Source organism: Hemicordylus capensis, chromosome 8 (genome assembly GCF_027244095.1).
Source record: "Hemicordylus capensis ecotype Gifberg chromosome 8, rHemCap1.1.pri, whole genome shotgun sequence".
Lineage (NCBI taxonomy): Eukaryota > Metazoa > Chordata > Lepidosauria > Squamata > Cordylidae > Hemicordylus > Hemicordylus capensis.
This window is the reverse complement of record NC_069664.1, coordinates 27,339,753-27,356,507: the sequence shown is the minus strand read 5'-3', so window position 1 is coordinate 27,356,507 and position 16,755 is coordinate 27,339,753. Positions and strand designations below refer to the sequence as shown.

Here is a 16,755-nt window from a genome sequence, read left to right as displayed (position 1 = left end):
CAAACTATAAATACTGCTAAAATGCAAAGAAAAAAGCTTACACAAATTCCAGCTGACAAGCTTCCCACATTGCAAATAGTTAGCCGAGTATTTTGACCAATACATTTTTTTCCTATACAAGTTTAAGCAATGGCAAGCATTACAAACAAGATAGTAAATGTTTATTTTCCCTCTCTCCCCCATTTTGAACCTGACTTTATTCCTTTACCGTTCCTCCAGCACATCCTACTCAAGAAGCGGGCAACGAAAAAGCATGATTACATAAACCTCATAAAACAAAATATCCAGCTAAATGAAAGTGACCCCAGCTGGACTGGAAGAAGATGAGCGTGGTTTTAAAGCTGGAGGAAGAAACGTCAATAACCTGCGCTACGCCGATGACACCACTCTGATAGCTGAGAATGTGGATGATCTGCGAGCTCTATTAATGAAAGTCAAAGTCAAGGAGCACAGTGAAAAAATGGGACTACGTCTAAATGTAAAAGAAGACTAAACTAATGACAACATATACAGCATCCAGCCTCAGAATTGATAATGAAGACATTGACGTGGTGGATAGTTTCTGCCATTTAGGATCAACCATCGAAGGATCCAGCAGTCAAGAAATATGCTGCAGACTAGCACTTGGTAGGGTTGCAATGAAGACCTTGGAAAGGATATTTAGATGATGTGATGTGTCTATACCTAGAAAGATTGGAATCATTTGGACAGTGGTTTTCCCCATGACACTCTATGGATGTGAAAGCTGCACTTTGAAGAAGCAAGATAGAAAAAGCATTGACACTTTTGAACTTTGGTGCTGGAGAACACTTTTGAGGATACCATGGACAGCCAGGAAAACAAACAAATGAAATGGATCATAGAACAAATCAATCCAGAATTTTAACTCGAGGCACAAATGACCAGACTCAAACTATTGTACTTTGGGCACATTATGCAAAGACCCAGCTCCCTTGAGAAGTCCATGATTCTGGGAAAAGTTGAAAGAAAGAGAAGAAGAGGATGACCAGCAGCAAGGTGGATGGACTTAATTATGATAGCAATGAATGTACCACTGAGAGACCTTAAAGGCCAAGTTGAAGACAGATCATCCTGGAGAGAAACTATCCATGTGGTCGCTAAGAGTCAACACTGACTTGACAGCATTTAATCAATCAATCAATCAATCAATGAGGGGAAGCTCCCTTATTTTTGTGACAGCCTTCCTGTTTTTAGAAGGCTAACAGGGTGTATTTAGCAACCTCTGCTAATTTAGCAGAGAGGCGCATTTTAAAATGGCAATTCATTATATCTAACGGGGAGAGCAACTGCCCTATCCAGCTTCAGCACAGCACCCCTCCAGAGGTGGTTGTTGGTGTCTACCTTATGTTTCTTTTTAGATTGTGAGCCTTTGGCGACATGGAACCATCCTATTTATTATTTATTTATTTTTCTATGTAATCTGCTTTGGAAGCTCAAGTGGTATATAAATAGTAGTAGCAGCAGCAGTAGTAGTATGATTTAGCTAAAAGTGAGGGAGGTCAGGAGATGGAACTTGTGGATTTCATTAAGGGCCTCCTACCTTTCTGCCCATAATTAGAGCATTGCCCATAAGCATGCGAGACCGACATGGATGGGACAGGGATTTTTCAGTGGTGGTCCCAAAGTTCATGTTGAAATCTAGCAGGTGAAGCTTTTCAGGGCAGGGAAATAACATGAGGGGGGCGGGATATTTCACCTGCTTAATTTCTGCATGTCAGGCGGGTCTTAAGAGCACAGGGTAGCAACCTGCTCCTCTTCTTTTAGCTGTATAGTAACTTGTCCACCTTCAAATAAAATGCCTCCTGAGGCCCTGCTCCCATCAATTAAAAAAACACAAAGCAAGATTATCAACCTGGACTGGAGTGTTGTTAAAACAAATACAAGAGTGAATGGAGCTTAAAACAAAACCTTTTTTTAAAAACCCACCCTCGCCTATTCTTTTCATTTGAGATAGGCTGTTTATTATTTCTTGCAGCTGAAAGCCCTCACATGATCTAGGCGCAAAACCTCAAAGCTCTGTCAGATTGTTTATTTTATACCTTCTATCGCAAACCGGAGGAGCGCTACTACAATCATTCTTGCCCACCCGTTTCTGGCACAATGTTTTTATATTTCAAAAGATCTTATTGCAGGCATTGCTTTCCAAACTTTCTTATCAGAACTGTTGGAAGGCAGCCAGATAATTATCTGCCCTTCACCTTCCAGCTTGCCATGAACCCCAATAGGTGTGTATATGCAAAATCTGTGTACAATAGGGGTTCTTCAGGGGTCCTTCTCTAGCAGAGGATTCCATTTCCCCCCCAATGGAAGCTGAAACATTATATGCATCCTCATATATACACCTTGGAAGAAGAAGAAGAAACATAGGAAGCTACCTTATAATGAGTTGGGCCATCAGTCCGTCTAACTCAATATTATCTACTCTGACTGGCAGCAGCCTTCCAAGGTTTGAGGCAGGAGTCTTTCCCAGCCCTACCTGGAGATGCTGCCATGGACTGAACCTGGGACCTCCTGCAGATGCTCTTCCACTGAGCTATGGTCCCATCCTCAGAAACATAGGAATCTGTCCTCAACTGAGTCAGACCATTGGTCCATCTAACTCAGTATTGTCTACACTGACTGGCAGCAGCTCTCCAGAGTTATAGGCAGGCAGGGGTTTGTCCCAGCCCTACCTGGAGATGCTGCCAGGAATTGAACCTGGGACCTTTTGCATGCAAAGCAGATGCTCTACTATTGAGAGCCCCTTCCCCAAAGCTTCAGGCCCCATGATCCGCTGAGTCCTCCATCAATCATCATCATCATCATCATCATCATCATGTGCTTTCCCCCTGAGCTTCAGCCCTTATCAAAGGAGCTACAGCCACTTCTCTTCTGCTTTTCATTGTTCTGATGCTTCTGCAACTTCTGAATTGTTCTGCTGATTGTTTTCTCTGCTGCTACTTTATTGTGACTTTATATTTATCAGCTACCTTGTGAATTCTTGCAGTTTCAGGGTGGGCTATAAATATTTCAAACAAACAAAAATGCATTAAAATCGAATTGTTTTTTTTTTTTTTTAAAGCATTTTCTGGGTATGATGAACAGAGCTCCTAAAATAGGAGCAATCCGCAGAAATTATGAATGGGAAGCAATAGGAGGTCCAATGTGCTTTAATGATGAGATCTGGGCTCCAGAAGGTGGTTGAGCAAAGGGCAGTGATAACCTGATATCAACAGTCCTGTCCCACACTGAATTTGGCAACGATAAACAAAGGCCTCTTCTCACAATTCCCAGTCGCCTTGCTTCCGCCCTGTCCTGACTTCTTCTCTGCTTATCCATCGTCTCCCCTTCATGGAACATGAGCCGATTAAATGGCGTCCATTTCTATTTGTGGCATCTAATAAATCTAAATTTTCAAGCATGGGAAACCAGGCTAAACAGCTGGCATGGAGATAAATGATCCTTCTTCCAAAGACAAATGTATCGTTGCTCAAGGGTTTCCTATGTACCAACTATTTATTTTAAAAACCCTCTATCAAGACCTTAAAAGCAACTCTTTCTCCAAAACCAAGGACATGCATACAGGCTATGTCTAGACCAGCCCAATTGTATTGTGTGGTGATTTGGATCTGGAAATAATGTACAGTAGTTTATGTGGTCCATAACTCATTGCGCAGCATGCCCTGATGTGAGCTTCTTTGGGCAAAAGTTAGTGCCTCATTAAAACAGGTGCTAACCTACCTGTGATGTCCTTTTCTTCTGTTTGGACAAGCAGTTTGTGTGGCTGCAGTTTTATTTTATTTTATTTTATTTTATTTATTTCTATACCGCCTTTCATTAAAAGAATCTCAAGGCGGTTTACAAAACATTCAACAATATAAAACCATAAAAACTGCACAATAAGAATTAAAATGAAATATAAAAACACAAATCTAATTAAAAGTTAAAAAAAAAACACATGTACAATATAACCATAAGATACAAAGCAGCAGCAAACAAAACACTCATTTAAAAGCCTGGGTAAAAAGCAAAGATTTTACTTGCATTCTAAAAACTGTGATGGAGACTGGAGAGCGGAGGTTCATGGGGAGAGCATTCCAAAGTCTGGGGGCAATTACTGAGAAGGCCCTGCCCTGCATACATGACAGGCGAGCCTCCCTCATGGTTGGCACACAGGCAGAAACCCTTGGGATCTCATCAAACAGGCAGAAACCCTTAGGAGCAGGTGGACCCTCAAGTATCCAGGGCCCAAACCGTTTAGGGCTTCAAAGATCAAAATCAGCACCTTGAATTGGACCCGGAAACAGATTGGCAGCCAATGTAGCTCTTCCAAAAGGGAGTAATATGGTCCCAGTGGGCAGCTCTGGATAACATCCTAGCTGCCACATTTTGCAATAGCTGCAGTCTCCAAATATTCTTCAAGGGCAGCCCCACATAGAGCACATTACAGTAATCCAGCCGTGATGTGACTAAGGCGTGGGTAACAACTTCTGATGTTTCTAGTGTTTACTTCTAATTGCATAGCTGTTTTATTTGTGCCTCATTTGGGGTGTTTCTTTAAAATAAAGAAGCAACATCAATTCCATGAATAAATTAAATAAGTTTTTTATTCCCACCCAGCTGCCTTTATTATCTGAGCCCTTTTGCTTTTAATGCTCCCCATCCCGGTTTTAATCTGATCTATCATATATTCACCTACTGTACTCACCAATAAATATCTCACTAATGGTTGTTCAAAGCCAAAAGCAATGTTTATTTCACAATCCCATGCAACTGTATCATTTCCCTCTTCCCACATTTGCTCTTTCTTTTGCTCATCACAGCAAGATAATTGGTACATTAAGTGTTCTGGATTGCAGGATCTGCTTTGCTTTTAACCAGAACTCTGAGGTCCACCAAGTAGAATCAGGGCAAAATAGTGGCTAGGAGGAAGGTACAGCTACAAGCAGAATGCGGGCTTAGGAGGTTAAGCACAACATTCCCTTCTTCACCCCGTGAGTCATATACTAGTATTCGTATACTATATGAATCATATCTCAAATACTAGTACTCATGTACATGTGCAGATTTGTACATATGCACATGCACATGTTCTGCCCGAGTTACTATAGATCAGGATTTCTAATGGGGGTGGGTGGGTTGTGAGCCTGTGTTTTTTTGTTAAACTATTTGGAGTGAGGACCCCTTGTTGATCTTCTGTAAATCATCCAGTGATTGACCAATAGGTCCCAATCCACCTTCTGCCTACCCTTGGTATACACACTGTCTATGCACATATTAGCATTGTTTTTAAAGAAGAAGAAGAAAAAGTGTCCACAATGGTCTATATATACTGCAAGGGTAAGTATAGATTTATCTAAAAATTGCTGCAGTTTTTCCTTACTGCTTGGTAAACTTGGCTTCCCCTCCTGAAATCATGTACTTTTGCACTGCAAAAAAACCCCAGAAACACTTGCCTCCAAATCAAAGATGACTTAGTATTCAGCTTTGATTGCCTCTTTTTTTAGGTGGGGCTCTCTGAATTTCTTTATTGTTTAAAGTGCTGCTTATATGTTTTTGCATTTTAAAGTCCATTCAGTGCCGCCTCCTCCTCCTCCTCCAAAATTCTTCCCAGTCAGATTTGTAAAGCTGAAAAACAGGTGCAGTTTGAGTGTGTGTGAGAGTGTGCGTGTGTGTGTGTGTGAGAGAGATGGTTTTGTAACATCATAGGTCCAAGCCAATCAGTGCTATGTACATCTAGTTTGGGCTGCAAACTGGCAGGAGCTGTTTCCCTTGAGCTCAGGGCTGAAGAGAACATACATCTGAACAAAATGCAGCAGCAGGTGTGCTTCTGGAATGGTCTCACCACTCAAATTATCTACATCTATACACAACCAAAGCCTGTGAAGAGCAGCACCGGAAAGTAAAATTAAGCCAAAACGTAATGAATAGCACAGGAGAGGCTTTGATGCAGACATATCCCTAACAGAGAGTGCCATGTCCTCCCTCCTGTCCCCTGGGGACATGAATATATGAAACTTCCCTATACTGCATCAAACCCCTGGTCCAACTAGTCCAGCAGTCCATGCCAAGCCGATCGGCAGAGTCTCTCCAGGGTCTCAAGCAGAGGTCTTTGCCAGCCATGTCACCTGATAGCCTTATAATCGGAGGTGCCAAGGATCGAATCTGGGCCCTTCTAGAAGAAAAGCATGTGCTATGGCTCATCCCTAAAAGTTTATGGACATCAACTGAGCCATCCTATTGGTCCATCTAATCCATCACGGTCTATGGGAAAGGGCAGTTGTTCCCTGGGGTCTCAAGCAAAGATCTTTCCTTTCCCAGCCCTGCTACCTGATACAATTTTAACCGGAGGTGCCCAGGGATTGAAACTGGGGCTTTCTGCATGCAAAGCAGGTGCTCTTCCACTGAGCGACAGGTTGCTCTTGGATCTCACCACCACTAAGATTTGTGTCTTCTTTTGGCAAAGCACACAGTTGGAGTCAGTCTCTCCCTCCCTCTCTCTCTTTTCTTCTTGCAGACTTGACGCAGAGGGGGGGGGGACCCTTTTTGAAAAAAGGCTTGATACTCAGCACATGCTCCAGCAAGCTAATAAATGGCGCTCACCTCATCCTCTCCTGGCTTGAACAAGGAGATGGGAGGGGGGAAGTCTCTTGAGCAGGGATTAGAGCATTGGCAATGGTCACAACATCATCTCTTAACTTCTGATGTTGGGAGTTGGTTTTGAACTTGCTGGGACAGTGTTTTGACACAAATATATAAGCTGCAGTCAGCTTTCCTTCATCACCCACCCCCCGAACGTCTTCCACAGTATTGCTTTACAACCAGAGAGGGGGATTGAAATGGATTAGTCGCTCGGCACTTCTTACAGTGGCCAGAGGTAGCTGCCACACATCATACCAAAGGCGGCTGTCAGGTCAGCCAAAAGCACCAAAAAGTTTAGTGCAGCCCTGCAGAGGGAGTATTCGGCTTGCATCTCTTGCATGCATTTTAGTTGCCTGTGTTAGCACCTGTCGGTGTGGTTGCATGTGTGACTGCAGAGCTATCAAAATTCTGAACCATGAACCATCAAAGTGCACATGTTTAAAGGGTATATAAATATGTCAAATAAATAAATGAACATAAAATTTTCTGATGGTTCACCTTGGGAGGAACTCTAGAATTCACTTCAAATGACACTTTCTGTGAAATTTCTGTGCTCACTTTTGAACACAGACTGGGCTGGCTTTCGCAACCAGCAGTAGGGTAGAACAAGCCTCCTACCCAAGCTCGGGAACTGAGTGCACTTCTGTTTTGTGATTGTGTGCTCATAAAAAGCAAGGTAGGAGGCAGGGGAAGTGATGGTCTGTAAGGCTTCCCCTGGAGAGGAGGGCTGTGTCCTACCCAGCAGCTGCATCCAGCTGTTTAATGAGGTGGGAAGAAAAGGCCTCCTACCCAGCGAGAGCCTTGCAGACAATCGCTTCCTCGGTCTCCTCCCTTGCTTTTTACAAGCACACAATCACAAAACAGGAGAGAACACAGCTCTCAAATGTAAGATGCTTGTCCTACCCAATAATTATTTCACCCCCAAGCCCCAGTGAAGACAAGGCATGCTTAGATGGAGAAAAACTAGAGCCACTTTATGAACATACAGAGAAAGGACACTTGCAACGAGGTACCTAATTAACCAGAATGCAAGTACTCCTCCCGTGTGGGACAGCCTCCTAGGAAGGGCCATCCCACACACCAGGGTGAAGGGCCGGGTGTTGACTCTGTCAGGCCCCAGGTCCTGACATCCTCTCACCACGAGGCTGTTGCCTGCTGAGGGGAGGGCAGCTCAATCCACCACAACCCAAGCCACATGACTCTGAGTTGGTGAGCCAAGTCACCCACTCAAATCCATCTTATGTTTCTTTTTAGATTGTGAGCCCTTTGAGGACAGGGAAGCATCTTTATTTATTATTTAATTTTCTGTGTAAACTGCTGTGAGAACTTTTGTTGGAAAGTAGGATATAAATAGTAGTAGTAGTAGTAGTAGTAGTAGTAGTAGTAGTAGTATAATTAATAAAAAATCATCTTTATTATGGTCCAAGAGAGACCAACATAAGATAGCAAATTATGAGACATTACATTAAGATAAAACAAACAGCAAAGCAATAAGAGCATATTATGTTAAAATTACTATCAAGATGCCATAAAACTACTACTGCAGCTCAAAACAGTTGTAGCAAGATAAGGATATGAAAAAGCAAAGCTATAAAATTACTAAGATTATATTCAGAGTAGTAAGCATCTATCTTTAAAATGTTTAAAATATAAAAACAAGGTGGCTAAAATATATAAAATATAAAACAAATTACAAAATGCTAGAAGCATATTATGTTAAAACTATGATCAAGATTAATAATAGTACTTATAATTATAATAACCACTATTACTAGCAGCAAGGTGGATGGACTCGATTACGACAGCAATGAATGCACCACTGAGAGACCTTAAAGGCCAAGTTGAAGACAGACAGACCATCCTGGAGAGAATCTATCTATGTGGTCGCTAAGAGTCAACACCGACTTGAGGGCACTTAAACAGTCACTCAGTTACTGCTACTAGCCTACTTTCTGTCATGGAATGCAGTGAATGGATGTGTCACTTGAAAAGGTGTGTCTGCCCAGAAGTACTGTTACTTGTGAACCTGTCTTTGATCATCTTCTGGCTCACGGGGTGAGTGTCTCCAGACTGCGCCCAAAACTCTACCCCCTGGCCTGCTATGCACCTCCATTAAGTTCTTGAACTCCACTTTCTGAGTCTCAGGGACTGATTATTGGGAGACGTGGCAACTTTCATCCCAGCCCCAAATATCCCTTAAACTTTATTTGGCTTTACTTTACCAAACCCTTCCTTAAGCATGTGTTGTGTGTCCCCTGTGTGTTTATCCCTCACCTCATGCCCTGTAGCATTCTGCCAGACAGGGCGTGCGTCTTAAATTTACAATTTATTTGCACAATGTTTCATCTTGTTTCTGCATCTCTCACACAGTGACGAAAGGGCTAGAAGGCAATGAGATTTATATCTGCTCCCTCTACTACTTTGTGTAAATAAAAAGGGGGATATAAAGTATTTTCACTGACAGGAAGTGTGAAGGCTGCAGTGCTTTGTTTAAACATGCCTTTGAGAGATTTGATTTGTCATGTAATATGTATGCTTCTGGCTAGGTTTTCAGAGGATCACAGCTTAACAAAAGAACATGAAAAGAGGCTGGATAAATTATCAGTGTTATATGTGGGTGATATGACTCAACGGGGAATAGACCTATTCTCTGTGAATTCATCACTGGCTGTTAAGCAGAATGGATAAAAGGAACCTCCATCTTCAGGTACTGCCTACCTCTGATTACTTGCTGAGGACCAACAACAGGAATGGGTTTTTGCCTTCAGACGCTACTTGCAGGCTAACTAGAGATCTAGTTGGCCACTGTGGGAAGCAGGATGCTGGTGAGATTGACCTTTGGTCCAGCTTAGCTCTTCTTAGATTGTTATGGACTTAAAGTATTCTCAGCTTCCATGCAATGCTCTCTGTAACATTGATTTCCAGAGGTTGTTGATTATAACTCCCATATCCCCAGCCAAAGTCCATTGCAGCTGGGGATTATGGGAGTTGTAGTCAACAACGATAATCTCTGTTACAGGAGGACACTGCTTCCAAGGGTTTAAATTTGATCCAGATGGATTCGAGCTCCTTCCTAAGATACCTTCATATTTAGATCTGATTAGCTTAGGAACATATGAACAGCTCAGTTATACAAGACCAAAGGTTCTAGTCCAGCATTCTTTTTCCAGCTGATGTCTCTAGAACAGAAACTGTGCCAACTTCAGAGTCTGAAGGTGATGTTCATCTCTCCCTGGAATCTGTTACTCAGATATACCACCTCTGAGCATGGAGGCCTCATTTACCCATCATGGTAATAATAACTGAAAAACTATCTCTGTGACAGGACTGCATGACTCCAGCCCCCCCAGATGTTGTTGGACTACAACTCCCATCAACCCCAGCCACAGTGGCTGGGGATGATGGGAGTTGTAGTCAGACAACAGCTGGAGGGCCAAAGTTCTACAGCCTTGTTCTATTAATTTGTCTAAACCTTTTTAGGATCCCAGTGAAGAAACCCTGCCACATAATATGGGGGTAAGATATCATGGTATGGGAGGTGGCCCAGGGCTACCATAACTCTAGCATGAATCAAATTGTGTTTTTTTGTGTTTTGTTTTTGTCATCTGGAACTGCTCTTTAATCTTTAATCATTCTGGCCTTTAATCTTTCATAACGGTTCTCTTTTCTTACATTGTTTGAGTGGGGGAAGTACAGTGTGCATCTTACAAGAGATCAAACTGAATCTTTAATTGAATCAGTTGTTAATAAGTGTTAAGACAGCAGGCTGTCCCGGTCTTTTCCTTTGCTTTACACACTCACAGTCAATGGATCAGGAAGCCAGGAGAGCATCCATTTTGAAAAGCTACCATGAATATTTTTTTTCCTTCCTTCCACAAATCTCCCAGCACTGACCGTTTCCTGCCTGGTTCCTGCACTCCATGGCACCAACAATTAGCAACAAGATGCACACCTTTTCAAATAGAAAATGACACAAATTGTTTGTTAAAGGCATAGACATCTCTAAAATATATCTAAATATGCCCATTGATGGGGTAGGGTGATCTCTGCAGAGAAGGTATTCCATTATCTCACCGCTGAGAAAGATCCGTCTTGTGTGCCTGATGTCATACAAGGGTGGAACAGAGACCTTCTCTGGCCAATCTGTGGTGATCGGCTTCATGTGGGAGCCGATGGTTCCAGAGGTATTCTGCTCCCAAATCATTTAGGTGCTTAAAGGCTAAAATCAGCAGTTAAATTGAGCCTGGAAACAAGCAGACAACCAGTAAGATGGTGCAAGACCAGAATTATATACTCCTATCTTTGATACTTTGGACAGCTTGAAGTTTCCAGATGGTCTTTAAAGGCAGCCCTACGAGAGCACTGCTGTAATCAAGCCTAGAAGTATCATCAGGTGAAATCAATTGCAGCTAAATCTGCTTTCTCCGGGAAAGATCACAGATGATGCCTGAGCTACCATCTGGGGAAGGCACACCTTGCCAGTGTCACCATCACTGTCTGGCTAACCAGACTCTGGTTAGAAGATGAATCAGATCAAAGACCAGCCCAAAGCTGCATCCCTGCTTTTTCAGGGGAAATGTAATTTCATCTAGAACAGAATAGAAATCTACAACTTCTCCCAATTCACCCTTGACCAACAGCACCTCCATCTTATTTAGATTGAGTTCCAGCCTGAAAAATGATTGCATTGACACCACCTGACTACAGATCTTTTGCACACTTGACTTCTAGATGGCACAGGAATCCTGGTAGATTTGGGGGTATGTATCAACAATATTTTTACAGATAATTCTGAACAGCTGTATTCTTAGAACTCCTAGAAGAGTTCAGTGATGAGATGGGAAGCTTGCCACTCAAAAGACATTCAGTTGGGGCTTATAATAATGCAACGTTTGAAAATTCAGGGGCCCCCTTTGATCACTGTGTTCTGGTAGGCCCTATTATGGTATGTATGCTATAAGCTGCCAACCTTAATTGAATAAAAAATAATTGATAACAGGTGGGCTGCTCAGGAGTCAAATTCTGGGCTGCCTTGTCCATGTGAAGTGATATGCCAGGTATTTGGATCCAGGAGGGGAAAGGGAGACTATATTAATGATAGATTTGTGATTGCATGGAGTCCTCGGCCTGAGGGGTTATATTTTACAAGTGCCCAACACCATGGAGGTATAGAATTTTCTCTGCCATGACTGTGTGGCTGGAATATTCTGAAATACAGATTCCTTCATGTCCAGTCCAGCTGTGGCGCTGGAAATAAAGTGCGGTTTTGTTTTATACTCCAGGTAGCCCATTGGGGTTACTATGGCTTTGGGCCCACTACAGAGGTATAGGGATAGAACCACTGTCTCAAGTGAGAAAGCAGAGGACCGTGCTGACAGGAGAATGCGGGAAATTACTCAGAGGAGTCTCATTGAAATGAAAAGATTGTTTTTAGATTGTGAGCCCTTTGGGGACAGGGATCCATCTTATTTATTTATTATTTCTCTGTGTAAACCGGCCTGAGCCATTTTTGGAAAGGCGGTATAGAAATCGAATGAATGAATGAATGAAAAGGACTGTGCCTAACTTGCGCTCTTAATTTCAATGGGTCTACTCTGAGCAATTTTCCTCAGCAAGTCAGCCACTCAGGACTGGACCCAGCAGGTTTTAACTGAGCATTTTGTGAAGTGAGAATAGAAAAGAGTGTATGTATGTCCATATATATTCACATGACACCCACAGAAGCAGGAGCCTTAAATAAGTCATTGGCAGTGGGGAGTTTCTATACACCAAATATAGAAAATGTCCATAGTGGCAGGATATTTGGTATCCAGTCTCTTTAGGATTGCCTCCTTCTTCTTTTTGCTCTATAAGTATGTTTTTTTTTGTTTCTTAGAAATAATGGAGATATGTTGGATTTCCCTTTTTGGGAAATGCTGAGGTGAAATGTGCTCATACCATTTGCAAACAGGGTGTTTGTTTTAACCAAGAGTGTGAAGGATTCAAGAAAGTAAAACATAATTGGGTTGGGGAAGGAAGGTAAAGAATTTCTGGAGATGCTGGCTGGCATACTGTTACTCAATGCAGTCTCACTGAAATTAAAAGGACAAGTTAAGAATTCCTTAACTTTATTATGTATGTATGTATTTATTTGATTTGATTTGAATTGATTTGTGTACCGCCCCTCCAAAATGGCTCAGGGAGGTTTGAATAATTCTCTTCAGTATGTCTGCCTCAATCGGGTGGTAGAAAGGGAATCTTTCTTGGGAAATATTGAGGTAAAATTATTGTCTGGCATTCTAAAAAAAACTAAGTTGGGGCTCTTCTTTTAGTGTTTGTAGCTGTGTCTGTTTGGTTTTGAAGATGTGTTTACTGAAATTCTGTTATTGTTTACTGCCCTGGGATCTGAGAACAAAGGGTGGTATACAAATTTAAATAGTAAATAATAAATAAAGAGGGGGTCCTTCTTATGTTGTCTGGCGTTTTAGAGAAATTGAGTTGAGGAAAGAGAGGGGTTCTTTCTTGGGGGAAAATACTGAGGTAAAAGTCTTACCAGGCTGTCCTTTAGTTTGGAGGGTATAAATGATATAGGAGGGAAAGGAAGCTAAAGCCCTGTAACCACACGACAAAATGGTAATCCTGCCTGAAGCGCAAGCTTTTACATGGCACTGGACTTTAGCAATCTGCTTGAGAAAATACTTTTTTGAAGCGCACACACACCATTTCTGAGTGAAAAAGCCAGTTGTGTGGAGCTGGGAAACTTACAGCTGTGGACAGCTGTGGCGCTGGTCCTGAAACAGAATCTGGCAGGCAGATGGGAGGCCCAGGAAGGGGGGTTCTGTCACGAAAAAGTACAGTTTTGCTTCTGTATTAACCAAAATACAGCCACCTTCCTCACACTCAATGTAACAAAAGGAAGCTTAAATCTAAATTAGGCAAAGAACCGTAGTAGTTTCATTCTGTCCTTTTAACTCTGATTTCCCCCCCTCCCTTGAACAAGGAAAGAATTTCGCTTGATGGGCTTTCAGCCCTGGCAGGCTTCCAGGTTATTCCAACGATTTTCTTGATTTATGAGACTTGCCCTGAATATACTGTAACTACATCTCCAGAGGGGCGCTTAGGGAAAGTGCTTACAAAGACCCCACCTCTATAAAACTGGAATGTTCTCTTACTACCCACCCACCCCCCATTTTTTTTTAAATGTGTGCTGAAACTACGAAAGCTGAGGGGGTGTGTGTGTGTGTGTGTGTGTGTGTGTGTGTGTGTGTGTGTTAAGCAAGGCCAGCTCCTGGTTTCTTGGGGCCACCAGGGGCGTAGCTATAATTGAGCGAAAGGGTTCAAAGAACACGAGCCCCCAGCTCCTGAGGCCCTCCAGCTCCAGCCCTCCCTAATTTCTTCATTATCTCCCTCACTCTGGGGGGCTTCCAGAGAGAGGGATGAACACGGGCCCCCTCTCACCTAGCTATGCCCCTGGGGGCCACCCTACCCAGATGGGCCCCAAGTGTGCTTCTGCCGCCATGAAAAGAAGGCTATGGGCATAAGGGTGGTCTGGGGGATCATCAGTGGGCCCTCCTGAGGATATTGAACCCCCCAGTAGCTGCCTGCCATTGCCTATCAACAATGCCAGCCCTGGTTTACAATGTCATTTTTTAAAACTCAAAGGATGAATGTGGTTCCAAAAATATAGTGTGCACAGATTTCGCCTGGTATACATTTTAAGTGGCACAGTGGGGAAATGCTTGACTAACAAGCAGAAGGTTGCCGGTTTGAATCCCCACTGGTATTATATCGGCCAGGCAGCAGCAATATAGGAAGATGCAGACTGAGCAGGAGGAGGCGATGGTCAACCCCTCCTGTATTCTACCAAAGAAAACCACAGGGCTCTGTGGGCGCACCAGGAGTCGAAATCGACTTGATGGCACACTTTACTTTACATTTTAACACTCTGGAATTACTACTCTTTGCGGACTAGTCTGCTTGTGGAATGGTAAGCAATATTAAGTCAGTTGCCTTGAAATCATCTTCAGTTTTTTCCCTTGCAGAAAATAGTATTGTTGTGGGCTGAAATGTAATGAAGATTCTCTCCTTTCCTTGTACCTTTTTAACCGACCCCCTTAGGAGGTCATGTGGGAAGGAAAAATGTCCATGGCGTGAAGCAACTCTGTGCACACAAACAAGGACAAAACAGCACTGTAGGCCCATCACAAATGGTAAGTGATGTTGCCCATGATTTAAGGCTATCACTTGCCACATAGATACACTGGCAACCTCCTAGATATGGCGATAAAATAATCTAATTTGTCCCTAAAGCTAACACTTTAAGAAGGAGAGCTAGTCTTGTGTAGCAAGCATTAATGTCCAGACTTGGGCATTGTCCCCTTGGGGAACAATCTGCCATGGTTTGCATTTGTATGGGGGACTACATGAGAGCACTATCTCATAGCAATATCTATGTAAGATATTCCCCTTAGGGGATGGGACCTTAGTTCAATGGAAGACCATCTGCTTTGCGTGCAGAAGGTCCCGGGTTCACTCCCTGGCAGCATCTCCAGGTAGGGCAGGGCAAGGCTCCTGCCTGAAACCTTGGAGATCTGCTGCCAGTCAGTGAAGACCAGGCCTGCTCAACCTAGCCCCCCGCCCCCGCTAGCTGATTTTGGACCACTGCTCCCATAACCCCCAGCCACAGTGGCCAATAGCCAGGGATTGTGGGAGTTGTAGGCCAACATCTGCAGGAGGGCCGAAGTTGAGCAGCTCTGGTATAGACAATACTGAGCTAACAAGGACCAAGGGCCTTACTAAGACAGCTTCTTATGTTTCTAATGGTCGTTTTTTAGGGTGAAATTGCAGTGGCTTTTTTCCCCCTTCACTGTAGGAACTATGGTTAGCCAAAACACATAGTGCTCAACTGAAATTAACAGCAGTACATCTTTTTTTATCTGGGGCATCCACCATACTGCTGGACCTTGAACTTCTTTATTTTAACACATTTATTTACTACAGTGCCCTTTTCAAATTCTCCCAGCAGCATGGCAAGTGCTGATCTATGACAAACTTCTGCAAGTCCTGTATGAACAGTTAAATGGGGAAAATTTGTGTCAATGGAATCTGCTTCCTTTCTCCCATTGTGGTGCAAAAGACCTGGGGAGACCCATCGGATCAGTCTCTGCCTCATGGTTGAGTCATTTATGTCCTCCCACTCCCCAGTTCTGCAGCGACTGCTTGTGCACATGTGGCTCTTATACAGCAAGGAAAGCATCTAAAAGTGAAAGCAATGTGGATGGGGTGGTTAGAGTGTTGGACTAGGACCAGGGAGACCAGAGTTCAAATCTGCATTCAGTCATGAGACTCACTGGGCGACTCTGGGACAGTCTGTAGTAGCGTAGTAGGGAAATGCTTGACAAACAATCAGAAGGTTGCCGGTTCGAATCCCTGCTGGTATGTTTCCCAGACTATGGGAAACACCTATATCTGGCAGCAGCAATATAGGAAGATGCTGAAAGGCATCATAATTTCATACTGCATGGGAGGAGGCAACGGTAACCCCCTCCTGTATTCTACCAAAGACAACCACAGGGCTCTGTGGGTGCTGGGAGTCGAAATCAACTTGACGGCACACTTTACCTTTAACCTACTGTATCTCACAGGGGTTGTTGTGACGGTAAACAGAACAATGTACCCTACTCTGGGCTCCTTGGAGCAAGAGTGGGATATAAATTCAGTGAATATTAATAAACATTTATTATTTATTAGGGTGTTTACTGCAGGGTATGTTCCTACTTTTGAGCAATAAGTGGTAGGTTCTTCCAAAAAAAAAAAAAAAAAGGGAGACTACCTTATACTTAAGCAGTCACTTTCCTCCAGAATCCTCAATACACTTTAATGGAGCTTTTGCAAATTTTGCATTTAATTGGTCAATTAATTAGTTAAAAGCCACACAATCAATCAAGTGAAAAGCCTTCCAGTGAGTACCAGACAGAGGACTAACTGTCAGACTTACCATTTTTCATGAGAATGGGGTGTCCACAGAACTCGAAAGAGATGACCCTGGGTATTGGACAAGACAGGAACCAATCAGGAAGCGGCTAGTTTGGGGCGGGGAGGAAACATATTACCAAAAATAGTGGTGTGGGGGAG

General features: G+C 43.0%; 1 protein-coding gene and 1 long non-coding RNA gene across 6 annotated transcripts in view; one reads left to right on the top strand and one right to left on the bottom strand.

Moving 5' to 3' along the window:
- The window catches only part of SORL1 (sortilin related receptor 1), a 138,258-nt gene extending 133,527 nt beyond the window's left edge, over positions 1-4,731 (top strand). Inside the window, exon 50 of the transcript XR_008310998.1 lies at positions 220-4,731. The gene's annotated coding sequence lies outside the window, so the exon portion shown is untranslated. The remainder of the gene's footprint in view (positions 1-219) is intronic.
- Positions 4,732-8,026: 3,295 nt separating this feature from the next.
- The window catches only part of LOC128333715 (uncharacterized), a 112,005-nt gene continuing 103,276 nt past the window's right edge, over positions 8,027-16,755 (bottom strand). For 2 of the 5 annotated variants that reach the window (XR_008311036.1, XR_008311037.1), the window contains one exon: positions 8,027-16,665. This is a non-coding gene — a long non-coding RNA (uncharacterized LOC128333715). The remainder of the gene's footprint in view (positions 16,666-16,755) is intronic. The other 3 variants (XR_008311040.1, XR_008311038.1, XR_008311039.1) reach the window with 3 other exon arrangements.